General features: G+C 37.5%; 1 long non-coding RNA gene across 2 annotated transcripts in view; it reads left to right on the top strand.

Annotated features, from left to right (window-relative positions):
- Positions 1–10084: 10084 nt before the first annotated feature.
- LOC144283931 (uncharacterized) overlaps positions 10085–21917 on the top strand; it is a 57708-nt gene continuing 45875 nt past the window's right edge. For both annotated transcript variants that reach the window (XR_013352423.1, XR_013352422.1), the window contains exons 1-2: positions 10085–10288; positions 20681–20746. This is a non-coding gene — a long non-coding RNA (uncharacterized LOC144283931). The remainder of the gene's footprint in view (positions 10289–20680; positions 20747–21917) is intronic.

The raw sequence follows: 21917 nt of genomic DNA, 5'->3' as shown, positions 1-21917 counted from the left end.
CTATAGATTAAGACCTTTTTAGGAACATTAACATATCTCATGAACATAGAAGAAAAGTGAATTAATTCGTTCAATTAAATATTAACATATCAGATCTAATAATGTATAAAAAATTATACACCATGACCAAGGGAGATTTATTCCAGATACACAGAGCCAGTTCAAGATGTGAAAATCTATCAATGTACTACACGATTAATGTAATCTTTAAACCATCAAAGACTAAAGAAAAAAATAGTATGACCATAGCAATTCATGCAGGAAAAAAACATTTCACAAGGTGTAAAAATCTTAATTATGTAAACCTCTCAGCGAAGCAGGAATAAGGAGGATATCTCCAATTTATTTAAAAAAATCTACAGAAGCAAAACTGACTTCATGTTTAATGGTGAGAAACTGGACCCTTTCCAACTAAGACTGGGAACAAGGGAGGATGTTTTCTCTATAGTCCCATTCAATGATATATAAAGAATCCTAGTTAGTGCAAGAAAATAAACAAACAAAAGGAAATTGATTATTTGCAGATTGAGAAGGAAGATATAAACTATCTCTAGTCACAAATAATTTGATTGATTTTTTTTATTTTTTTATTTTTTTATTTTTTTATTTACTTTTCTTTTTAATTTTTATTTATTTATGATAGTCTCACAGAGAGAGAGAGAGAGAAGCAGAGACACAGGCAGAGGGAGAAGCAGGCTCCATGCACCGGGAGCCCGACGTGGGATTCGATCCCGGGTCTCCAGGATCGCGCCCTGGGCCAAAGGCAGGCGCCAAACCGCTGCGCCACCCAGGGATCCCTGATTGATTTTTTTTAAATCCCAAAGAATTAAGAACTCATAGAACTCATAAGTGAGTAGAGGAAGATGGGTAAAGGATAAATATACAAACAGTGATTCTATTTTCTTTCCAATAAAAGCAATTAGAATTTGATATTTAGGACATGAACTGACATTTTACCAAAGACATACAGACAGACAACAGACCCATGAAAAGATGCTGAATATCACTCATCATGGGGGAAATGCAAATCAGAATTACAGTGAGATATCACCTCATGCCTGTTAGAATGGTTAAAATCAATAACAAGTGTTGGTGAGGATGTGGAGAAACTGTAGATGAGAATGGAAACTAATACTTTTACTCTGGAAAACAGTATGGAGTTTCCTCAAAAAATTTAAAATAGAACTACCATACAGATCTAATAATGGCATCATTGAATATTTACCTAAAAGGTACTAAGACACTAAATCAAAAATATATCTGCACCCTTATGTTCATTACAGCATTATCTACAATAGCCAAATTATGGAAGGGTCCATCAATAAATGAATGTGTAAAGAAAATGTGTTACACACACACACACACACACTCACAATGGAATAATATTCAGTCATAAAAAAATGAAATCTTGCCATTTGTAACAACATGGACGGAGCTAGAGAATATAATGCTAAGTGAAATAAGTAGTCAGAGAAAGACAAATACATATGATTTTACTCATATATGAAATTTAAGAAACAAAACAGATGAATGAAGACCAGACAAAGGGATACAAACCAAAAAACAGATCATTGGCTATAGGGAATAAACTGATGGATACCAGAGGGGAGATAAGCAGAAGGATGGGTGAAATAGGTGAAAGGGATTAAAAGACACTTATCTTGATGAGCACTGAGTAATACATAAAAATTTTGAAGCACTATCTTGTACACCTGAAATTAATATTATAACACTATATATTAACTATACCTAAAATAAAATAAATAAAAATTCTAAAAATACCATTTACAACAGTATTCCAACACTGAAATCCTTAACAAGAATTAATTTAACAAAATGTACATAGGAATTGTATGTGGAAACTATAAAATATTGATGAAAAAACTCAAAGAAGATTTAAATAAATGGAGATTTATTACATAGTTTTGTTTTGGAAGACTTGTTATTATTAAGGTGTCAATTCTCTTAACTTGGTCTTTAGATCCAACTCAATCTCAATGCAAACAGATCTAGTAGAGACAACACAATACTGAACAAGGACAAAGTTGAAAGACTCATACAATATTTCAGAATTACTATAAGCTACAGCTATTAAGATAGTTTGACACTGGAAAAGAAAATAATAATTGAACAGATTAGAAAGCACCAAAATAAAGCATAAAATACAGTCAACTAAATAAATACCAACTAAAGTAGTAAGGGTAATTCAATGAAGCAATGATAGGCTTTTCATTAATGGCTGAAATACTTAGATGTCCATATGGAAAAGAATGCACACAGAAACTGAACTTACACAAAAACTAGTTCTGAATGCAGCAAAAACTACACAAGTATAAAATTTCCTGATGAAAATGTGAAACTTAATGAAGAAAGTCTTCATAACCTTGGCTTTGTGAGTTTTCAGATGCAATAGTAGCATAATTAATAAGCAAAAATTTTAAACACTGGATTAATAAAAAGCTGCAAATATGGATCCTCAAATGATACTAGCAAAAGTATGAGATAGTAAGTCATAGGCTGGAAGAAAAGATTTGCAAAAGACACATCTAATAAAAAAATTTCTATCTAAAATTTATCGAGAACTCCTCAAACTCAGGAATAAGGAAATAAAGAGCCAAACTTTTTTTTTTAAAAAGTAAATGTTCTAAAATTATACATTAAGGAAGATAAATGAGTGGAAAACAGTAATATGAAAAGATATTCAAAGTTTTTTCAATTAGGAAATTACAAATTAAAACCTCACTGATATGCTAAAACATTTGAATGGCTAAATTAGGAAAAAAAGACAATACCAAATGCTTATGAGGATGTGGAGCAACATAAACTCTCATTTCCTGCTGGTAGGAATGCAAAATGAAACAGCCACTTTGGAAGACAGTTTAGCAGCTTTACAAAGTTAAGTAAGCATAGCCTCACTATATATACAGCAATACTACTCTTAGGAAATTGGTTGAGTAATTTGAAATTGCTTGAGTAATTCTGCACATACATAAACCTGACTGCAAACATTTATGGAAGCTTTATTCATAATGGCCAAACACTAGAAGAAACTAAGATGTCCTTCAAAGGTGAATGGATGAATAAACAGAGGTATACCTATACAACAGACTATTACTTGATAAAAATTTTAAAAAGAACTTTAAGGTACAAAAACACATGGGTAAATTAAAAATGCTTACTGCTAAGTGAAAGGATCCTGCCTGAAAAAAAAACTCTATAATTCCAATAATCTGACATTCTGCAAATGTTAATACTATAGTTATGGTAAATAAATCAGTGGTTCCCAGTTCAGGAAGATGGACAGATTAAATAAGCAAAGGATGGCATTTTTTCTTGGGGCAGTGAAATTACTATCTATAACACTGGAGGGTGACTATAAGACATTAAACAATATTATTTATATATTATTTATAAAAAGATCAAGTAATTCAATAAGATTTAATAGGATAGATATGTGTTTATTTTCCAACATTTAAAAATATATTTAATGTATTTTTGCAATGCCAAGATTTCCATTAAGACAACTCATGAAAATGATCTGGGAACTGTCATTAGTTAATAAGTGTTTAAAAATGCAATATTCTATCAATTTATCAACTGCACATGTTTTTACGTTTTTAAGCTCTTTGACATTAAGTTGAGTCTTACACTGGATGGCATGTCATACCCTAATTGGCAAGATTTTTCTTTCTCAGTGGTATATGTAAAATGATACATATAAAAAATTAAGGAAATGAAGCATTTTGCGTATTAGACTTTGCTTTAATTTTTTGTTTTCATTTTTCCAGAGTAAGGAAAAATATAAAAGCAAGTAAAAATTATAGTTAGCATAACTTGAGATGTTCTATTTTTATTATCTTTAAAAAGATTGTGCTCTTTTTTTTTTTTTTGAGAGAGAGAGAGAAAGAGAAAGGGAACATGTTAGAGCATCCGCATGCAAGGTGGTGGGGGGACAGAGAGAGAATCTTATGCAGGCTCCAGGCCCAGAATTTATGGAGTTGATGCAGGGCTTGATCTCATGGACCCAAGATCATGACCTGAGCAGAAATCAAGAGTTGGATGATTAACCAACTGGGCCACCCAGACGCCATTAGAGATTGTATATTTTATTTAGGTCTTCCCTTAAAAATCAGTAATATTCTCAGGAAAGAAACTTTGAAATGATGCTTAGAATTAGATCAAAATACACATATTGGTAATCTGAAAAAATATTAAAATGTCATGGAAATATTTGCACATATCATGATATTGAAATGCCATTAACTGGAATGAGGAACATAAGATACCATGATTGTCACTTCTACTCCTAAATGATCAAGCTCAGTTTAAGACCAAGTATTATTTCCCCCTGAAAATGAGATAAGAAAGGCTAGATCTTTGATCTCCATAGAGTAGCAATGGGTAAAGAGATGCTTTTGAAATTTATCATTTATAGACCACCATAAGTCTACATAAGGAAAAGTTTTTATTCCAGTTATGTTTTGATTTTCCCTAAAAAAGAAGACCACATAAAATATAGGGAATTTAGGACACAGGTAAAAAACAAAATATGATCATCCTTAAATTGATAAGAGAGAGAACAGTTCTATTAAGATTTTAAAGATAAGCTGTACAGATATTATAAGATATTAACTTGGAAACCTTGACTGAGGCAGTAAGATATAATAGGTAAGACATTCTTATAGACCAAGATGCAAATTTTCAAACAACATTTCTGAAAATCAATTTCCTCACTCTTACAATCTTTCATTTGCATGGAGAATAAGAAAATCACTCCTCATTGTATCTGCAATCAGATGTTCCCAGCCTAGAGAATACAAAGCTAATGTATTTCTTCTTCCATTTGACTTGCCTCTTGTCACTCTACTCAAGATTGAAGAGATTAGACACTGTGCTTACCAGAATGGAGAGGAGAGGAGGAAAAAATAACAAAGGAAAGAAAGAGAGAAAGAAAGAGAGAGAGAGGGGAGGTAGGGAGGGAGGGAGGGAGAAAGGAAGGAAGGAAGGAAGGAAGGAAGGAAGGGAAGAATGCAGTAGAAATGACTCATCTGCCTTCCATTACTCAAAGTTCTCACCTGCAGTAGACCCCATTAGGGGAAGAAAAGTCATTGTAATGTTTAAGGAAGTTGGATATTGGGAGTTTAATTATTAACTGGTAACTACCATTCAAATTATTAAATTAAGATTGTTTTGCAACTTATAGTGATATTAGAATCTTCCTACTTTCATCATATATTTTCCATAAATTTTAAAGTTAACATCACTATTAGGGCTTTCCCTATTCTTGATTGTTTGAAATATCACTTATATACTTAGAAAACGAAATTGTAGTATACATATTTGAAATACATGTTAGGTTATTAAGTAAACCATTTTCATGATGTTTTTAACAAATGTGTACTTTGATTTATATATTCTGAGATACACGCAAGATAAAATTGGTGTCACTCTGCTTTCTCCCTAGGATTAAAAAGATTTTCCAATTCTAAATTCTCTTCAACTACCAGGACAGCCCTGTTTTTAAAATATAGTCCTGTATGTAGACCTGGATAACACATGGGCATGTTTTCCTCAAATTATAAGTATAAATTTTGTATTCCCCAATCTTTAGCATCCTACGTGTGTGGAGAGGACCATTTGCGGTTTCTTGTCCTGTATGGTCATTTATTTAAGGACTGCACATATTCTGTAAAGAAGCTACCATGATTCCATGCTTTCTAGGCACCAGAAACTATTTTAAGTACTTAAAAATATTATTTATTTAATCCTCTCAACATCTGTAAGTGGAAATTATTGTAATTATACCCATTTTAAAGCTGAGGAGACCAATGCCCAGAGAGTTAGGGAACTGTCCAAGGTCACACGGTTACAAAACAGCAATCCTGGAATTTGGACCCAGGCACTCTTGGCTGTGGTGGCCACCACAGGGCCTACTGTCCTGCACTGCCAAGGAGAACTTTCCAAAAACAAGCAGGGAGTGTGCTTTGATTATTTATAAAGCTCAGCAGCCAGTGAGTGGAACATGAGTGGGAGGTTTGTTGCCAATAAAAAAGAGAGCTGATAGAGGGCAGGTCTCCAGACTGGACAAAATGAAGAGCTGAGCGAAGACAGGGGCAATGCAATTGAGACAGTGATGGAGATGGAAGAGAATGAAACAACAGAATTTAGAGAGAGGTGAGGAGGAGGAATAGGTCTACCTGTGGTTTTCTGACTTTGAAAAAAACCAAATCCCTTTGTCTCCTGTTTACTTCAAATTGGTTCCTTCCACTCTGTGGAGAGAGTATTTTGGGAAATCTGTAATTTCCCTGATATATGTCGGTGTATCAGTTTGGAATGGTTGGTAAATATAGCCCCAAATCTGAAATTTAGAAAGGAAGAAATAAGACAGATTGTATGTGTTATAAGGCCGGTACCAAAACAGGTACTTTGCTCCCAAGGGCACACATTTCTAAGCTGAGATCTATGAACTTGATCTCTGGATGGGCTCTAAAGGGTCTGAGCCACTTAAAATTGCAGGCAAAATTGTGCGTACCTTTGCATCTCCGCGCTTCTCTGGGGAGGGTGTCCAAGCCTGTGTTAGAGTCTCAGGGGCTTTGTGACACAAAAAGCTCATAAACCACAGTCCGAGACCCTTAAGGTAAGTGCCATACTTTTTTATAACATAGTGCGGTGCTCAGGATTAGTCTGCAGACAGACCATCTCAGTTTAAAGCCTGCCTCTGCCACCTGCTTTTTTATGACTGTGAGCAAGTTTTTTTTTTATTCTCTCCATGCCTCAGTTTCCTCATCTGAAAAACGAGGAGTCTATTCTAGTAGTTTTGGGGGTTTAGTCAATACAGGTAACGTTAAAAGGGCAGTGCTGGCACCAAAATAAACTCTTTTATGCTCTAACTCTTCCTTTGACCAGCAACATTTATTTTTCTTCACATAGAACTGTATCTTGCAGTCATTCCTGCCACATGGAGAGATTACATTAATATTATATTATGTAAAATCGTTCGCTCAGTAACTATATTATGAAACTAAAATGCACCCCTCATATAGGGAGGGGCAACACTCCTCATCAAGCCCTGTACATGGGTATAATACACAAGAATCATAAAGAATGAATATTTTATGGATTCCTACCTAGAAATATTCACATTCTATAGATCTGTGTTCAGGCCAAGTTTCTGCATTTGTAATAAGGGGCCTCAGATATGAATGATTTAGGTAATCAGAGAGTAGCCTGAAGAGCATTATTTTAATTGTTCTACTTTCGTCCTTTTATACCTGCAGTCCTCCTAGTTATATTAGTCAGGAGTGATGGGATCTCTAAAATCTACAGATCATACATAAATTGCCCATGAACAAACAGGGGTGGAATGGATAAACAAATGTCCTTTTTTTTCCAGGAAAGCTGGTTACTTCGCCCTCTTAGAAAAAAATTGCCTATCGCTTTTCTACTCCCAAACTAGCTCTTGTTATGTAAAATACATCTTATTAAAATTACTTCTGTTATAATTTGGAGATCCTTAAATTTCCATCTGGCTATAGCTTCATTCCCTGTCATAGCAGTGCCTTTGCCACAAGCATCCAAGGCATGATTATGTCAATCAGTCATGTATTAGAACATTTTCTGTTTTCCCAAGAGCATGTCTAAGAAGCGAAAATTAAAAAAAAAAAACCACTCACACACCCCTCACAGTTTATAATCTGATTTTGCATGAGAAGTCTGCAAAACCAGAATGATACGAAAATCTGTGAGCATCTTGCACCAAGACATTGATGGTATTCTGGTTTTTCGATATCATGTGGATTCTTTAAAAATTAATTTCTCATCTTCCGAGTAGCTAAATATTTTGAAACTATGTAATTTTTCCATCACAGAAAAAAGAATTTAGAAACATATTTCTTGGCATATCATTCCAATGGGAATTTCATGCAAAAGTAATATTTTAACAGCAGGCTGGAAGGAAGACTCATTGCCTTGTCAAGTGCCAGTTACAAAATTAGACACAGCCTTAAAGGGAATAAATGGGGGATTAAAATGTTTTTGAAGCTGCTCATTTGTCTAAACTTTATTAAAATTTCCATGAAAGGGTAATGATATTGATCGACATATTGTCATATATACAGAACAAAAACAAAGTGAACGGAAGAATGATAAATTATTTCGCCTTAAAAATTCACGTTACTGATGGCCAGTGCTATCTGAACTGTATTTAGATGAATTAAGCAGATGCTACCCTTCTATTTCTAACAAAAGGAATGAAATTCAAATCAAAACATAGGAAGGCAAATCTCAGAAAAGTATGTGAAGGTTTAAAGCGGCCACAAGTCTACGAGTTGAGATGTCCTTAGCAAACAATTATTCCATCTAATACATCATTGATATCATTACCATATTTATCACCAGTATGCAATGTTTATAAATTGTGTTGACCTCAGTGACTAATTTAGGTTACAAATCGTGAATCACTGTATCATTTTTCGCTTCCGTTTCTTTTAATGTCTGGGTCCTTTCTGGTTTCAGAGTGATACATTCTGGGTTCTGTAGTCCTTTGGGCTAATATCTTTTATACAGGGGGGGTGGGGCTGAGCCATCTATCCCTTTGATGGAATCTGCTTTGTAAATAGACTGATGTACACTTTTTGTACACAAATATGTTTGTATACAAATCATGTTTCCTACTTTGAATTTTTTTCCTGTGTGTGAATATATCATCATACTCCAGAGTAAACGACTGGATACACCAGGTCTACTGGAGTAGACCGTATCTGGGGATCTCACGGACAGAAGAGTGATGGGTGCCCAGGTGCCTGCTTCTTTCGGGACCCCCCAAAGAGTTGTCGGTGGGGTTTTAAGCCACACAGTATTCTGTTTTGTTTCTTAAACTTAGAGGAAACTTCTTTTTAAAATGACAACAAAGGGGATCCCCGGGTGGCTCAGCGGTTTAGCACCTGCCTTCAGCCCTGGGCCTGACCCCAGAGACCTGGGATCGAGTCCCACGTCGGGCTCCCTGCATGGAGCCTGCTTCTCCCTCTGCTGTGTCTCTGCCTCTCTTTCTCTCTCTGTGTGTGTCTCTCATGAATAAATGAAGAACATCTTAAAAACAAATAAAATGAGAACAAAGAACATAAACCGTTTTGGCCGCGATAAAGGGACAGCAGGGAGGACGGGGACGGCCAGGGACTTCCACGGCATGTCTTCTACCTCCTGGAAACGAGCTCGTCCCAGACTCTGGTCACTTCGTGGTCTTCTTGGGTCCGCTCAGCGGTCTTCCCCGGAGAGTGGGTGAGATCTGCTGCTTCCCCGCCCCCCGGGCCCCCCAGGACCTGAGGGCTTCCATCACCCCCTTCCGTCCCTCACAGGGCTTGAAGGGGTTGGAGAAAGATCTTTTCCCATGCTGTTTGTCTCATAAAGCCCTATTTTTTTCTCTTCCAGAACCTACCAGAGTTCGGCTTTGGCGAGTCTCCCGACCCCGTGTCCGAGCACCTGCAGGGGAGAAGGGTGCACGGGGCGGGAGGGCTCCGGGGCTGGGGGCGGCGGGGCGGGCTCGGACACCGGGTGGGCTGGGGTGGGGTGTGGAACTCGCCAAAGCCGAACTGTGAAAGGTTCTGCAAGAAAAAAAAAAAAAAGGGAAAAAGGACTTTATGCACACAAACAGCATGGGAAAAAAATCTTTCTCCAACCCCTTCAAGCCCTGCGAGGGACGGAAGGGGGTGATGGAAGCCGTTTGGTCCTGGGGGCCCTGGGCGAGCCCGAGGAAGGCGCAGATGCTCCTGGGAGCCCTCCGGCCACGTGCACCCTCGTCCCCTGCAGGTGCTCCCCTGCAGCTCCTCACACCTGCCCTTCCGCAGTCACTGTCCCTGCGTGTGGCTGCGCGGGGGCGCCCAGGTCCTCCGCCCCGCTCCCCTCCCCCCCCGCAGCAGGTGCACCCGGGAGGGGGCGCACGGGGGCCCGAGGGCAGCTGCCAACCAGGGTTCAGACGCGGAGGCGGCGCAGGTGCAGGTGCAGGGACCTCGGGGCTCGGCCGCTTCCTGTGGCCCCGCGCACCCCACCCCACCCCCCGCCGCAGTGCGCAGGTGCGAAGGTGCCTGCGGAGGTCCACGGGCTGGGGGCGGGGGGCTCCAGGCAGCGCCCTCGCCGCCGACCCGCAGGTGCCGGAGCGCAGCCGGGTCAGGCCCCAGGCGGGCCCTGCACCCCCCAGGAGGGCCCGGCTCAGCGGGCGGGGCTCCCCGAGAGGCCGCGGTTGCCTGCCGGGCTCCCGAGGGTCTTCCCCGCGGCGCATCCCCTCCCGCGGCAGGTAAGGCTCCGCGCCCCCCGCCCCCGTCTGCTCCAGGGGCCCCTCGCGCCCGCAGGACGCCGGCCGTTGGGTCGTTGGGCTGGTCCCGGGCGGGGCGGGGCGGGGCGGGCTGTCGGGCCCCCGGCGCCCCGGGCCGCCGCCTCGGTCTCCCCGCGCAGGGCGGCCCGCTGAGGGCTGCGTCCCCAGAGAAGCCACAGGCCAGCCCCGGGGCAGGCCCGAGAGCGCCGGCGGGTGCTCCCAGGAGGAGCCTGGCGGGGCCCGGCGGGCTGCGGGGGGGCCGGGGGGGCTTCTCCGCCTCCCCCGGGGCAGCACCAGGAAGCCGAGCAGGGACCCGGGGGAGCCTGGGCCGCTCTTCTGTCCTGGAGCCCGCAGCCCGGAGGCTCTGCTAGCCTCCCCCTGTTGGGGCCGGGGCACCCTGACACCTGCCAGCACCTGCCGAGGCGGGGCCCGGGGCTGCAGCAGGGCCACCCCCGCCTGACATGACCAGGCCTGGGGGGCGAGTCCAGCAGCTACATCCGTGCACATCCCTAGTAGGGGAGGGGACGGCCTCCCGCCTGACATGACCAATGCTTGGCCATTGTTATTAACCTTGGCCTTAGTCGTTTTTCAGGGCGCTTAGTGGAAGACTTTTCTTTTTTTATTTTGAGAGACCAACTTACAGCAGGAATCAGTCTTTGATTAATTTGTTCCTTTCTCTGTTTAAAAAAGTACTTTTTTTCCATTAATATGTGAGCAGTAGTTTTAGTATATTACACCTCTTAATTTGTAATGCCTTTAAAATTATGATTTGCCTATCATTTAACGTGCATCATTATAAATTAGATCATAATTTAATCTATGTATTTTTCCTGTATATGAAAGGTAGAACAGAAAGCTTAGGAGTTATTATAAATATGACTGACAATACGGTCTAATTATAAAAATTATGGTGTCAACAGACTTTTACAACTTTCATCATGGAAAAGTATTCACAGAGTTTCACCCTTGCTTTGTTTCAATAGAGATAATATATTTACACAGTAAAAGAGAAACATTAAATTGTGCAAAAATAAATTATATAGGCTCTAACAGGCTCCCTCCATAATCCCCAAATGATAGCCTGTTCTCTAGAAATCACCAGATATTTTAAGGTTTTAAAAGGTTTTTAAAGAAAGACCTTAAAATATCTGGTTTTGTTTGATTTGATTATTAGTACCATCGTTCTAAAGAATGCAATTAAAACATAATATACCAATTTGAGTTTACACATCCTGTTGTCCGTTCTTACAGGCAATAAACATGGGGGTCCAGCTTCTGGAGGCAGTTAGGTCTTGAAAAAAAATACCTGAACACTCTGTACCTACAGTCTCTAATTTTTAAGCAGAATAATATTAACTTATATCTTAAAAATCTGTTGTTAGGGTTCATTAAAATGCATTCAGCATTCAAACTGGAGAGATTTACAAGTCAGTATCATGGCTATGTACATATTATTAACTACATAATTAAGGTTAGCGATGGTCTCAAGTAAGAAAACATGTATCTTTTTCTTTAAACCACGTGAAGGAGCATGTTCAAGCTCTCAGGTTCAATTCATTCTCTTTCTTACACTTTATCAACTGCTTAAAACAATTATCATATGTTAGACTGCTTTGTAATCATACCATAACTACTGGTACAGTATTGTGATTTTCCTGGAGTTAATATCTTGTGGATATAGAAAAGTCATATGAAATATTGCAATTTCTATAACCTATTTTTTTGATTGGGAACTACATTATCTTGATCAAAGAGCCATCTTTATCTTCTTACTTCTCAAGTGTATACATGTAATTAGATTAATTGCCCTAAAAAGACAGTCTTCATGGGGCCTCCTTTGTCTTCCTTTCATTTGAATCTTGTTTTAATTTTCCTAGAATACTTTCTTAGGTTAGTTTGGATACTGGAGTTAGCTGAGTCAGAAATGACTCCAAATAATTGTTACTTTAAAAAAAAAGGTAGTTTGTTTCTCCAATAAATATAAGGTAAAGCAACTCCATAACTGTCAGTCTTCTGTTTCATTGCTCCATTATCTCAACACATGGCTTCATTCTCATAGTCCAATATGTCTACTCCAGTTTCCTCTATGATATTGTGATTTATGCATGAGGAGTGAAGCAATGAGGAAGGCTGGGATGTAGAGGGAGGATTTCTTTCTGTTAGGGAAAGAACCCTGACAACTCTTATGTTTATAGTGCAATGGTCTGAACTTAGGCATAGAGCCATACTTAGCCGCAAGAGAGATTGGAAAAGTTTGCTTTAGCTGGATGACCATTGCTCAACAAAATACTCTTATATTGCGAGAGGAGGTTATTAGAGGGCAGCTCGCTGTCTCTGCCACAGTTCTTGCTCTTGAAAAGATAAGAATACTTGCATATCTTTCTTTTCACACGCAAAATTCACAAAGTTCTTTCCATTATGTCACCCATCCCAGGATTTCTAGCTAATGTGTGGTCTTCTCTTTCAGGGTCAATTATAGTACCAAGTGGTCTGACCATATATAAACTGAACTTAAAAACAAACAAACAAACTAAAAAACAAAGGCAGCTTATCTGTACACACTCCCCTCCCCATGCCAAATATGCAGTGGTTTGGTTAACATAGGCAATCGCAATACAACATACAATTTGAAAAAGGGTAAACAGAAATAAAACACTGAACAACTGCTCAAGAGCTATTATCCTATTTCGCTTGGTCAGAATTATGAAGCCTTTAGGCAAAGGCAGAGAGGTAAATCCCCTGGTAAATCCATATGTCAGCCCTGTACTGCTTTCTAGGACAAATCCCTATGTCCTTCACAGTTGAAATTTGTTGTGCTAAGTGGTCCTTCCTTTTCTGTTGTCTTCTGTACCCTTTATGAGATCTACAGAGCATTTGCAGCTAAAGTTTTCCTGATGCAGTTTTGGGATAGAACACTCACAGGCTTCTGCAGACATGTAGTCTCTGCAACAAAACATTTTTAGGAGCACCTGGGTGGCCCAGTTGTTTAAGCATCTGCCTTTGGCTGAGGTCATGATCTCCTGGTTCTGGGATGGAGCCCTGAGAGTCAAGCTCCCTGCCCGGTGGGGAGCCTGCTTCTCCCTCTCCCTCTGCTCCCTGGCTCTTGCTCTTTCTCTCTCTCAATCTCTATCTCAAATAAATAAAATCTTTTTACAACCTGACAATACATTTTTTAGCCAAAAAAAAAAAAAAAAGAAGAAGAAAAAGGAGGTTTCTAGTGTTTTTACTTTTCATCAATTTCCTCTGCAAATGAACCCAGATGGAGAGCCTATCTGGACATAGAGATTAAACCTGAACACTCTCATCTGTGTATTGGTGTTTGTGGTTTGTCCTTCAGGATCTCTCAGATGATAGGAAACTGCAACCTGGCCAGTTGTTTAACATTTAACAGTTATCACTGAGTTCTTATTGTACCAAGTTGTATTGTCAGTACAAGTTTGATGGTTGTCCAATTTTTTTGTGTATTTTTCAAAACGTAGATCTTTTAGAATTATGCATTTTTCATCAGAACTTTGAAAACTCAAAAAAAAAAAACTTTGAAAACTCATGTCTATGTGTTTATGTCTGGGAACTCAATGTGCCTTTCAATTAAAAGATTTATCAGACAGTTGTCTAATTAGTTCCCATAGATAATTGCATCAGTCTTCCTGGCCTTTGTCAATGTATCTATAATCCTATAACCAATGTTAGTAAAAATGTTACTTTTTTTTACATATTTTCTAACTTTGTTGGGATTTATAGTTTTGCTGTGATTTTAAGAGGAAAATTAAATTTAAAATGTGTTCCCAATTTAAAACAACAAAAAACATACAGAGATGTGAATAAAGACTAGAGCTTTACAAATGAGAATATTTACCAGGACTATTTCCAACTCCCAAACTATTTGGGAAGACAAAAGTATTTTAATAATACAGTTTTCTTTTTATCTATAATAAGTAAAAGTGTAAGTTATAAATTCATTTATTTTTACTTTTAATTTTTTGTTGTCATTGACGTATTTAATATGATATTATTCACCATACTGCATATTACAAAGTTAGTGTTACATTCTGAGAATTTTGAACAATAGAACTAAGTTAAAACGATCGACTAAATAGATCACAATCTCTCCCATGACTGTGACAGCATGAAAAGCAAGATGTATTTTATATGTAAATAAATGTGGTTTGGAGCTACGTTTTTCATTCTCAAGTGATAGTAGAACTTTCTGATTGATGGCTTTATGTTAATAAATAGCTGGACTTTGGGAGACTGGGCTGTTGGAAAACACAAAGCAACTGAACAGTGGAGCAGTGGAGAGGAGCATTTGTGTGCATTGTGAATGAAGTTACATATTTATACTTAAAATGCTATTTGTCATACATTTTTAATCTTTTGACCTCATATGAAACTTTTTTGATCAATCTTTAGAACTATTTTTTTGTTTATCTCTGTATAAATTCACACATATTCATCAATCTGTCTACCTGGGCATGATTTAATTAAATGAGGATTTCACCTGACTTCTTAGCTGATTTTGATAATATACCCACATTTTTTTCTTCAAAGCCCCTAAAGAACAATGTACAATAAATAAATGTATAAAAACTCAAATACTATTCTGTTTTTGTGATGTTTGACAGAAGCCAAGTAATGTGCTTCACAATAGGCCTGGACAAGTATGATGAGAGAGGTAGATTATTCCAATGCTAAAACTTCTTCCTTGTCTCTATTACTCCTTTAAACTTTGAATCTACTTGTATCCTTTCCAGTTCATAAATTATTTTTTGAAGGATATGTTGTAAAAATATCCCTAATATTGGCTCCCCCTGCCCTTGAAACCATATTTTGGTGACTCGAAGAGCTAAATCTGAGTGAATTTAAGAGAAATAAGATATTTTGCGGGGAACTTGGGTGGCTCAATCAGTTAGGCATCCAACTCTTGATTTCAGCTCAGGTCTTGATCTCAGGGTTGTGAGTTCAAGCCCTATGTTTGACTCCCAGTGTGGAGCCTACTTAAAGATGATATTTTTAAAGGGGAGAAAATAACTTGTGTGGGACCTGAGAGAAATGGCATCAAGCTAGTTTGTATTATCCATTTCATTTTGTTTTGTTTCTTAGTATGTAGAAAGGAACTGTGTGTGTGTGTGTTATATTCCTGAGAATAAAATTGCACAAAATATAGAGTAAGGAAGGAAGAATAAAAAATTGCTAGAGCATAAAACTTAAATGGACAGAGGAGATTCTATCTAGAAAATAAACAGATTCAGTTGGTATAGTACTTTGACAATTGATTCAAGTAACAGTTGGAAAGAGAGTACATAAGGTGCAGATCCTGAGAGTGGGTATGTGTGGTAGTGGGATTCTGTAGAACATTTTTTTAATGTTGAAATTAAACCAGCAAAGGGTAAATCAGGACATCTCCTGAAATTAGGGAAAAGGGAGGAAGGAGAGCTAGAATTTTTGAGGAGAGCAAAGACAGTAAAGGAGCCATCTAGGAGAGTAGGAGATGAAGGACCTGGAGTTGTGTGATTGTTGGACAGCCTAAAAGCTCCTAAGGTTGTGCCATCACATAAGTAAAGTTGATTAGTTGCAAGAATGCAGAAATAAATGTAGACAATTGGGTTTAACTCAGAAGTGGTGCTTTTTCCAAGTGAGTTTAAATTAAAAAAAAAAAAGAGGGGAGAGACAAGGAATTGGTAAAAGAAACATTATATTGATTGACCATGGTATTTAAGATGGCTAAAGACAAGAGGACACCCAATAGGTAAGAGGCAGTGGAAATGCAGTAACATTTGTAGCCCCTATGGTGTAGAGAGATTCTTGGAGCCTAGATCCTTTTTTTTTTTTTTTTTAAGATTTTATTTATTTATTCGTGAGATACACACAGAGAAAGGCAGAGACATAGGCAGAGGAAGAAGCGGACTCCTTTCAGGCATCTGGATGTGGGATTTGATCCCGGACCCTGGGATCATGCCCTGAGCCAAAGGCAGATGCTCAACTGCTGAGCCACCCAGATGTCCCTGGAGCCTAGATCTTGAAAGAAGTGACCTCAAATGCTAGTTGGCAAGGATCAGAGAAGGAAATGCCTGAAATTGAGATGAAAGATATGCAGAAATCTGTAAGGACAAGATTGTGGTGAGTTGCTTTTGTAGGGTGAAGAATAGGAACATCAAGGTAGAGGACTCAAGGTGTCAGAAGTGAAGGTGTTGGAAGGATCATCTATACACATACTGAAATCCCAAAAAGACAGGTAACCAGTAAACAGGATGACAGTGAATTGGGAACTGAAGTCATCCAAAAATAAGGATTAATAATGTAGGTATTGGGAAACTGCAACAATAATTTTCATAATTGGAAATATAAAGTAATAACAAGAATTTTATTTTATTTTTTAAGATTTTTAAAATTTATTTATTCATGAGAGACACACAGAGAGAGAGAGAGAGAGAGAGAGAGGCAGAGACACAGGCAGAAGGAGAAGCAGGCTTCATGCAGGGAGCCTGACGTGGGACTCAATCCTGGGTCTCTCGGATCATGCCCTGGGCTGAAGGCAGGCGCTGTACCGCTGGGCCACCTGGGCTGCCCTAACAAGAATTTTAAATGCAGATAGTTTTAGGGAAATGCAGGAGATAATAGTTTTAAGGATGGAATGAAGAACAGGAAACACACCTTTTTATATCCAGACCCAACGGTTCAACATCTTTTCAGTGGCATAGAGAACAGTTTCTATGTATAAAGACTATGTAAAAGCACTGACCTCTCAGGCAGAGTGCAGGTTTATTGGAACAAAAGGAGTAAGGGTGTTCAGAGAAAATATGAAGACAAAGTGGATTTTGCAGATGATTGGTCATTTCAAAAGGCATGATAGAAAGAGTTCAGGAATTGGGGAAGGCTTTAAAGTGATGACAATAAGGAAGATTTAATCAATTTGTAGATTGGAATGCATAAGATGCCTAATAAAATGAAGGTTTAGGCTTCCTGTGATTACCTATTTGCACAGGATGAGAGGGCATAATGAAATCAATTCCATCATATTTGAGACAGATGACAGTGGCGAGGCTATGGATTTTAGAAGGGAAGGACATCCATTGATGTCTGGAACTTACTCATGATCCCTGTCAAGTGAAGCCAAGAGATGAGCAAAGTAAATTTGGGGCAGACCGAAAACCAAATTCAGAAGCTGTGAAAAAAGTAAATGGCACTTGGCATGGTCAAAAACCAACAAAAAGGCCAGGTAGGATGAAGATAATTGAGATGAGGTCAGAAATGTGGCTAAAGGCCAAACCATGTAGAAACCAGCAAGCTCTAAAAGACTTGAGTTTAATTTAGAGTGAAATGAAGAGTCTTTAGAAGGTTTTGGGCAGATTTAGATTTAGAATGGCTAATATGAGATTTGTGTAAAATAAATATCCAGGTAAGCAAAAATGGTAGCTTAGAAAAAAGGCACAAGTGATAGAGGTGTTGAGAATTGGTAGGATATTGCCTATATTTTGGAATGAGGTCCGAATTAGATTTTTTGTTGGAATGGATATACACTTGAAGGACAGAGAAGAGTCAGAGATCATTTAAGATCCTTGTTCTAGCCGCCGACCATTGAGTTTCCATTTACTGAGATGTAGAGGGCTGATGGAGAGATTTTGTCTATATGGAGATAAAGTCAGGAGTTCTGTTTTCAACAAGCTGTATTTGAGATATCTATCAGACATGCAAATGGAGCTGTTAAATGAGAAGCTGGTTTTATGAGTCTCGAGTTCATGGATAGGGTTGAGGATTTAATTTACACTAATATTTTATGCTTTTATTTACATTTTTTCCTTAAAAATGTCATAGTTATACTATTGGTATTTTTTAGTCAGCATTTTAACTTTTCTCTGTATGTTTTTAAAAATGAGTGACACTTTCCTCTTTTCACCTTTCTTACCCTGCCTTCTGCTCATTCCTTCGAGAAGTTATAATTTGATTTCTATACTTATTAACTCTTCATTCATGATTTTATCTCCCTTTGCATTGCCCTTTCCCTGGGAACATGGTCCCATTTTATTTGCCTGCTCATTAAGTGTCTCTTTTCATTCTCCTCTCATTCCCCTATTCAGTTCAATATTGAGCTTTTCTTTTTTCTTTTTCCTAAAATAAAATATTTCATTTGAAAAATCTCTAGTATGTTACCTTATGGATGCAGGGCCTTCTCATATCAGTCTTGTTTTTTTATATATTTATTTTAATATTTTTATCTGCTGCTTTATACATTAACTTTCGTTATAGAAAAATTATTACCTGTTTATTGAATTTGATCTCTTAGGTTTACGAGATTATCTTTTCTGAACATTTTGCTGATTCTTGGTTTTATATTCCAATATAAATATTTTTTTTGAATCTGAGATTCCCATTAGGTTGTTTTGAGAGTACTACATATAGCTTACTATACCCTGCCTCCAGGTCTGGTGCTGCATGTGTGGTGATATATACTTCCAGATGGTATGCCTATCTATGACTGGACCTTTGAGCATGGAACCTTTTGATTAATCTGTGTCTCTTGCACAGGGTTCTTTTCTGCTTTCTGGCCAAAGGGTCCTCATTATTCCCTCCTTCCCTTAGGGTAGATGTTTCTGTTGCCTACTGTTTAGTATGATAAGTGAGGGATAAAAAATCTGATTAGCCTGGTTGTCCCTCCAAACATTCCAAACATTCTAAGGCTTTTCCCTATCTCCAAGATGTCCCACATTTGAGTTCAGAACAACTCGTATAACAAACAGAATTGGTATAGAAATGAAAGCACACTCTGAGTTTAGTCACAATCTTCCTACCAAATGTATGCCAGGAATTTAACTAAATACTTTGTATGGAATTCACCATCAGATGCACGAAATAAATCATATTAATATCCCCAGTTTGCAGAAGAGGGTTGTATCAGAGTCCAAATCATTTTACCAAGGTCAGTATAAAATAATCCATCCAATTTCCGTTTGGCAACATGGCCCATACCTAATCCACCATGATTTTCTAGCAGGTCTCAATGAGATGTGTGTGTGTATTTCCTTTTCTGTAATTTGGGTGTTAGTCCTTTGTCCACTCTGGATCTCCTATTTCAGGAATGACTCCTTTTAGCTCCACCTATCTTTTCTCAGTGATGTTCTCACATCGTTGCCCTTTCCTGGGGAATTTTCTTTTTTCTGAATTAATAGTGAAGGGATAATACAAATTACGGGCAAAGTATTTATAGCAATTATCTATATTCATCATTTTAAGTCAGCTACAACTTTGAAGTATTTAAAGTTTCCAGCACTGCAATTATGGCTGTTTTCCATGTTTTAATTGTTACTCTTTGTGTATGAATGTGAAAAGAATTCGGGATAAATCTGAATTCTCTTAAATTATATATAGCATTGTGTTTATGTCTACATTCATAGTTTCTTTTTTTTTCCTATGGAAAGGGTCCAAAGATTTCATTAGTCTTCAAATTGTAGTAAACCACAAAGACACACTATGTAGGAGAAACATGTCCCTACATACGCATATAATACTATGCTTCTATTTTCTAAATAAAATGGGAAACTAAAAAATGCATACAGACCTAGCTACATGAAAATAAATATTTTTCATTGGATTTACCATTGGAAATGAGGGTAAAAAGAGATCCGTGAAAGTACAAAAATGCTAAATCCTAAATCTTGCAAATATAGGAGAACAACAAATGAACATTTCTCATTTCCTCATAAAATGTAACATTATTTACAGTACACAAAAAACACACAAAATCGCTGTAATGGTAGTAAATATGTATTTTCATTCTAAATCAAGCCATAACTAATGACACTCTGGGAAAGGTTTAGCTTATACTGAGGCTAGGTGTCTTGCAAATGAAAAGCTATTTAAGTGCTAAAATCAATTGACTATATAATACCATGTTTTCTGATGGGAATAGTGCACAAAAGATGCCTGGAAGTTGTTTGTTACAATGGCTAAATCAGATTCTACCTCTGGTTATTATCAACCCATACATTCGTCATTATAAACTGCTTCATATTTATTTTATTATATTGATTTACTTTAGCACCCAAGACAGTTTGTACTCCTACAAAATTCAGAAAACATTGATTTACTTAAATTATTCAATACTTTACTGTATGGCTATTATGTCATTTAACATTTTAGACAAATCAATACAACTTTTTTTAATTGCCTGTCACATACCTAAGGTATCGCAAATGTGTATCGCTGGAATCATTAATTTGCACTATGTTGATGACATTTTTATAAATCAACTAGCTTAAAACCATAAAGTGGCATATGTGGGGGGAAGTACTAGGATATGAAATGAATAATTTAAGCTAGTTGGAATATATAACTGCAGAATACTTTATTAAGTTTATAATAATTCTATTTCTCAAATAGCTGAAAGGTGGACTGCTGTCTTCTGAGGACATTGTGTATGATTTCTTTCCCCTCTTTTAAGTCTACGTAAGTATGACAGATGAGATGCTAAGTAACCTCAATGCAATGTTTTCTATTCTGAGAACTCTTCTATGGAGAATTTTGACTACAAGGTAGAGGAACCACACTGTATTTGTGCAGAAAAAAATATACTTCAAGCATATTTTTGTATATCAAGTGATAGTGTGCTATCCTTGTGTTTTAGACGAGACCAAAATAATCAAAATGGTAAAAAGAACTCATCCAACAAAATGATCATCCAAAAGTGTTATAGGTCAACTTGCTGACACTATGTCCTTTTCGAACGTTCTAGAAAAAGTTATTGTGCATGTCTCAGTTTTCAACCTAGGATATAAGGCCTGCATGGGCAGGAATTTACATCTGCTTTACTAATCATATATATATATATATATATATATATATATATATATATACTCACACACACACACACTCATATGTATATATACACACATATATTACATATATTTTACATGTAATTACATTCCTAATAATAGGTAATCAGTAAATTCCTAATAATAGGTAATATAAAAGTAAATATTTCTTGATAAGCAATGGATCAGAAAGTATGATAATTGTTCTGTATTTTATTTAACTTGGGTACTAGCACATGATGCTTGAGGAAGCTACATTTGTATTTTCCTACTATATCTAATAATATTGTGTTACATAAAATATGTGCAACATAACAAAAGGTCATGTTTAAGTGGATATGGTGGTCATATTACATTGAAGCTGTATTTGAACCCAGTATCATTATTGCTAAGATATCAGCTATACATTATAGAATGATGAGAAATATAGCAGAGCTCGAAGAAGAAAATAATAGTCACCCAAAGTCACAGCAGCCAAAAGATAGCAAGATAAATACCATTTGTATTTTGGAGAATAATTTTGCACTTGCATATAAATTACTATACTCCAAGACTGCCCTGACAATTCTGTTTAATACTGTCACATATCAAAATACATTTAGAATTACCTACTTTAAATTTAGCGATATTGTAGCCTTGAAGAGTGTATATTGTATGAATGAGTGTGTTGTTACAGTTATACTTGTAATAATTATTTATGTAACTATTTAGTCATTGATTTTATACTGTGTTTGAGGCATCTATTATGATCCAGAAATAGCTGTAGATAATTTCTTGCAATTGAAGAACTTTAGGTCTGAGAAAGG

Source organism: Canis aureus, chromosome 15, assembly GCF_053574225.1.
Source record: "Canis aureus isolate CA01 chromosome 15, VMU_Caureus_v.1.0, whole genome shotgun sequence".
In the NCBI taxonomy this organism is placed as follows: Eukaryota; Metazoa; Chordata; class Mammalia; order Carnivora; family Canidae; genus Canis; species Canis aureus.
This window is presented reverse-complemented; position numbering and strand designations above follow the sequence as displayed.